Genomic DNA, 6211 nt, shown 5'->3' with positions numbered 1-6211 from the left:
TAACAGCAGTCAGGGGCAGTGTGTTTAAGTGCCTGCTGTTCAGGGAGGGAGAGTGTTGAAGTTGTGCCCTGAATTGCAGTTTAGATTGCACATGAGTATTTAACTTCTGTTTTAACATGAACAGCCAGCTGGCAGTTGTAGGTTCAGTTTAGGCTTTAAAGGTTAGAAAAAGACAATGAAGACTTGCAAAGATTTTTTTTTGTTATGGATTGGCTTTATAAAAGACAGATGGAGCAGAGAGAATTTAGCATTTGTTCTCTAGTTTACTGTATTCCTAGATTAACTTGAATTCTCTGTAGTCTTTATAGAGTAGTAAATTAGTAGTGTTTATAGTTGGGAAAGTGGGTACCAGAGGCTGAGGTGTGCCAGTAGGTCTCTGAAGAGATGGAGGAACAAGTACTGTACCTTCCAGTATAGGGAAGACTGGTTGTGGAAGGGTGAGCCCAGTGGAGTGTCCTAGGGGTTCTAGGGAATGAGAGGAAAGTTTTCTCTTGTAAGGAAGAGAAGTTGAGAATTTGAGTTCATCGGGAGTTTGTCTATTCCAGCTCTTCCATGTGAGAAGAGGAGCTGAAGATCTTTTGGGAACTAATACCTCTGTGAAGGACTGTTCAGTGATGTTAATAAACATATGCTAAGGTTCCTCACTCCTTACTGTATGTTTATTTCTGCCTTCAGCATATTCACAAATGCAAATTCTTAATTTCCCAGTTATTAGTGTTTATTGACTGGAGGTTCCCTCATAAGTGAATCATATTAATAAACCATGGTGGGAGACATTCATATGTTGGTATGATTAAACCATGAGAAGCAGAAAATAGATATTGTAGTTTGTTAAAGATACGCATCAAGAATTAGTTCTGAGTTTTTTGTACATTAACACCAAAACCACAGCTCATCCTCCAGACATGACAGCATCATCATCCAGGATTAATGGGTTTTGTTAAAAAAAGAATGTTTTCAGTGTCATGTTACCTGGTATCCAATACAGTTCTGGCTTTCTTGTCTGGCCTTAATGCATTTTCTTTTAGTGCCCTGAAACAATTTTATTATTGATCTTAAGAATAATTTATGAGAATTGACATTATGGCTATAAATTTAAATTAATATTTTTCAAGCGAGTGTAGAGAGTTGCATTACCATTATAGGGAAAGTATTCAAAATGTTGAAGCAGAAAACAGAAATGGTTTCCGTGTCTGACTTGACACACTAGATAAATAACTTTAAACCTAGATAGGAAGGACATTTCTTAAAAAAATGCATGAATGCAAAAATGGGTCTTAAATTGGGGTATGGTGTGGGTTTTGAAATATGTATTATTTTTAAAACGCAGTAACTCATAAACGTTTTTTATGATTGTTTTAAAATCAAAATTTAGGAGGCTGTATCTTTATCAGAAACAAATACGTGATGGGGTGTTCCAAATTAAATCTCGCAAATGTTTATTAAAAGTCTTGACTGTAGAGAATCCAATTATTAGACATAAAGAAAATGATTACAAAATTAATTTCAGGAGACAAGACTTTCACATGACTTCCAGAAGATAGATATACATAGCACATTACAAAAAGACATCGTAGATCATGCTTTGTGTGTAGTGCGATGCTTTGCCACAGTAAGTAAAATTCATAACCTTCATTTGTGAAGTCAAACCTTTAAAAAGCGTTATTGTAAAAGGAGTTTTCTTAGACAATTTTATACAGCACATACAGGAAGAACGTTTCAATTATCAAATGCTGCCAAGTTGATGCAATGAATCGGCATGTTCAGAAGCTCCAGGCTTGTGGGGCTGTATTTCTAATGGGCAGCAGTTACTCACCTTTATTTCTTCACCACGCACTTTCCTCCTGCAAGTAAGCAACCAAGCAACCTTGTTCATATCTTCACTGAGTAATGGCTTAATTCTTGATTAAATGATAACCAAGAAAGAATACAATCAATTCAGCACATAATTTAATTTGGATCATTCGCATTATTACTCAGTCACTTGAACTTTCACCTTAATACAGAAGGCAATTATACTGAAAAGGTTGCATTTTTAAAATCATATATTGGATATTTGTATTTTATTTATGGCATTTTACAGCATTTGTGAATTATAGAAAAAAGGCTAAAAATGTTTCCATGCAAATGACTAGATCAAATGGCACTGTTGTTTGAATAGGTCATTACTACAGTATATACTGCAAGCCTTGAGTCAAATGGCCTTGAAACTGTCTTTTAATCCACAGGGCTACTGCAGTTCAAATTTACCTGAATAAAACTGAAAAAAAGGATCAAAAATATCAAATCTCATTGCAGAGTCGCAAGCATCAGTTCACTGCAGTATATTTCATATAATTTAGAAATAAAGGGTTATCAGAACCTTATTTAGTAGTAATCAAGATTTGACACTGTGTGCAGGCATCAGCACGTACTGTACACCTTGCAGAGACTTATACAATACTAATATACTGTAAATAACATCTAATCACACACTTTTGTACATAAACATAAATACAGAGATCAGTACAACAGGAAGCAGTTTTGTACTTTGCTGCTTTGAGTAGTAAAATTCAGGTCATTCCAAATGTAGTGTCTTATAAGCGGATTTTCACTAATATCTGGAAATCTATTTGACCTTATTTGTAACTGAAATATGATACATTTTTAAATGTAGAAGTTTGACTAGTTTCAGCAGCAAATCCTCCTTTCTCTCCCACAGACCACCCTTCATTTGAACAAACTTTCTCACCCATGTGCCCATTCTTATCTGCTTTGTCCTATGTCTCCTGTGCTTCGTATGCCTGCCTCCTCACACCCTCTCCCTTGCTCCTGAGGACGGATCAACAGCCAACGCTTTCTTCTTTCTGCTCTTCAGCACAGAATTAACCTCTACATTGTTCCATGATGAAATTGATCTTTTTTGATCACTTTTCCTGATGAGATGTATTGAAGGCCCACAATACTACTAAAAGCATGACTTCTTAAGTTCTTAACTTTATTTAATTTAATTTATGATTTAGGAGGTCTTTCTCCACTTTCAACACATCAATGCAAATAATACATGGAATTAAAAGCTGAATACTTCTTTTCAAAGTACCCCGCCTCCCTTATCAAACTGCTTCTGAAACACTAGCCAGCTATTACTTCTGACAATGAAAATGGACTACTAGCATTGTTCCTACATAAACACTTCTTAAAATCATACGTCAGGTACTTACAGTATTACAGTATTAACAAAACATAAGTAAAAAATAAAAAACAAAAATTGAAATAAACACCAGTTACTGTATGTTTAGAAAAAAATGTAATGTTGAGTCATCCTCATACTGCAATGACATCAAGAAAAGAATGGTAAATCATCATTAAAAGTACTGGAACTATATCTGGATTATAAACAGTACAATTAAAGTAAGAAATACTGTAGCATGAATAATATAAATAAATCCTCAGTTAAAAAATACATCTATTGTAAAGCACATCTCTCTTTTGGAAAAAAAGAGATCTCAGAAAAATCTAGGTCAGACACAAAAATGAATAATCTGTCACTCTCAAAAAATAGATTAAAGTCATTTTGTATTTTTAAATTTAAAATTTCAAGCAGCTAACTTAGAAACCATACAGAGAACACTGTCTAAGAACAGTGATGCCTTTAGTGCTACGACAGGAAAAAAGTCAAGCATACTGTATGACACCATTATTGAAAAACATCCTTCAGCCTCTCACAGAATGTTTCGTGTACTAAATCAGAAATCAGGGGAACTGCTTTCCACCACCGTGACCAATCAAAGCAGAAGCCAGCATCCTTCCCTGTGTTGCTGCATTCAGGCCACAAGTGGGGTTCCCCTACTTCTCCCCAGACCTGAAGCTGTTCCTGAGGGTCTGAGTGCGGAAGGGCTGGGGGGACAGCAGCAGGGTGGGTTTGTCCGCGAGCGACTCCTGGGAGCTGGCCCAGCTTCGGGGTGTCAGGGGTGAGAGGTCTGGGGAGCACCTGCTAGAAAAGGGCTTTGCAGGAGTAGTGGGGACGCTGAGCTCGTTAGGGGTTTGGGGCAGCACGCCGGAGTTAAGCGGGACAGGAGAACTTGAGCTCCAGGAGCCTGGCCGTGAGTCCCTGACAGTCTCATGCTCTACTGCCTCCTCCCCAGGGAAATCTAGGACTTCAACCTGCCTGGCCAGAAATGTCCCATCTCTGCTAGGAGAGGAAGTTTCACTTCTGCCTTGGTGTTCTCCTTCAATAGGGTCTTCAGACAGCCAGGGCACTCCCTGCACCAAGCTTTTTTCTCTCCATTGTGGGCCAGAAGCCCGCAGGCCCTGGATCTGCTGCTGGAATCTCAGCTTGGCTGGAGTATAAAAAAGATATTCACTGTTGTTTCTGTAACACCTAAACTCACTAGTCTAGTATTAAGCAAGGTAAAGTCTTAAGTTACTAGTCTAGTATTAAGGTGTGAAAGCATGCAGTAGAAGCTCTAAAAGTTCTTATTTGCACTTGTAAAAGTCCTTACACTAACTTAAGTAAGGTAATAATACAGTACATTTTGCAGCAAATATGGCAATAGATTTTTCACAATATATTTTGGTTTTCACAGGGTGCTCCGGTTACCTCCCACACTCCAAAGACATGCGGCTAGGTTAATTAGCATCTGTAACAAATGGCTCAGGTGTGAGTGTGTGTATATAAAGTATTTGTATGTGTGTCCCGCAATGGCCTTGAGCCCACTGCAAATACACTGCAAATACACTGTACAAAATATCTGAACTCACTAGTCTAGCAATAGTATAAAGGCGTGAATGAGCAGCATTAATGCAGCGTTGAACACAAAGTATCATGTGCACCTACAACATAGAGATCCTCAAAGAGAAGGGCACTCAGTGAGGCAATCTGGAGTCAAGCACCCTGTACAACAACAGTATCCCACCTGGATTTGAGTCTCTACTTACTAGTCCTTATTGCTATCTTAATAGTCATGAAAGTACAGTAAGAGGTACATGTAAAGTAACTATAACACTAAATTCATGATTGAGTAAAAGAAAATTCAATTATGCTCCCAATGAAAGGGGTCTGATAGCAAGGAGTTTGCACTCTGTACACAAATTAACAAACAGAAAAAGACCAAACAATTTTGAGAAAACATCCCTATAACCCCTACCTTTGAGCAGATTCTCATTTCTCTCCTTCAAGTTCTCAATCTCCTTACCCATGGAAGACATCTGGAAAAAAGACATTTTGAAAAAAACGTATAATACTGTTACAAATGGGGGTTACGTAAATGGAGAAAATCAGGAATTGACCGAGCGGTTTAGTCAATAAGTAAAATAATTATTTATAACCCCCAACTTGTAAGTGATTACTAGCAATATACCCAAGGGCTGGTATAATTAGAGGCACATTAATTCTTTGTTCTCTGGCACAGCTTTGTTGAGAGGAGTAACAATCCAGACACACTTGGTTACACAAATATTTATTACAATGACCAAAACTCAGACTACACTACACTACACACAACATACAGCACACAAGTTACTTTATGTACAGCGTTTACAAACGAGGCGTTTCAGAGGCCTAACATTCTGGTCACCCGGAAAACCCCGGACTGCTACTAAGCATTAAACTCTTAATGCCTACAGAGGCCACACAAGAGATGAGCTGCCTTCTAACTCAATACAATGCAGTTAAATCTGTCTCTCTGCACCCCGGATGCCACAAAATAAGTGGGAGCCTATATCCCTATCCAGAAAAATGCACCCTAAGCAGGAAAGACGTTTCTAACTGAGGTGTCTTTTACACAGGAAACCCAAGTTCCCTAAAGTCACAGAATAACATGCTCTCTCTAGCAACGTTCAAATACTTAGCTCCAGTCAGATTTTGTCTGGATGATGATGAAGTAGGGGCTTTTGCCTGGCTCAAGTCACAACTACTCTAGACTCCTATCTTTTTTCCACTTCTCCTTGTTGCTTCCTCCTCCCTCCCTTCCTTCCTCCCTCCCTTAACATGTGCGATTATCATTTTCCTTGTAAAGTGCACTGGGATATTTAATGATGACACATCCTGAACAGGCTGTGTGTTTCCAACATCTGAAGATACCATCATGCCATACAGTATGTGTAGAGAGTTTTCTCTAGACGACAGCCGATTCCTCCCTTGTCCTTGAAACTTAGTCTGTTTTTCACCTTAGGGTCAGAACACTGTCTGACAAAAATCACTTGTTCAATGCAAAAAAGCAAGGTGATATTT

The sequence above is a fragment of the Atractosteus spatula genome, chromosome 7 (assembly GCF_055471065.1).
Source record: "Atractosteus spatula isolate fAtrSpa1 chromosome 7, fAtrSpa1.hap1, whole genome shotgun sequence".
NCBI classification, from domain to species: domain Eukaryota; kingdom Metazoa; phylum Chordata; class Actinopteri; order Semionotiformes; family Lepisosteidae; genus Atractosteus; species Atractosteus spatula.
Note: the sequence above shows the minus strand (reverse complement) of the source record.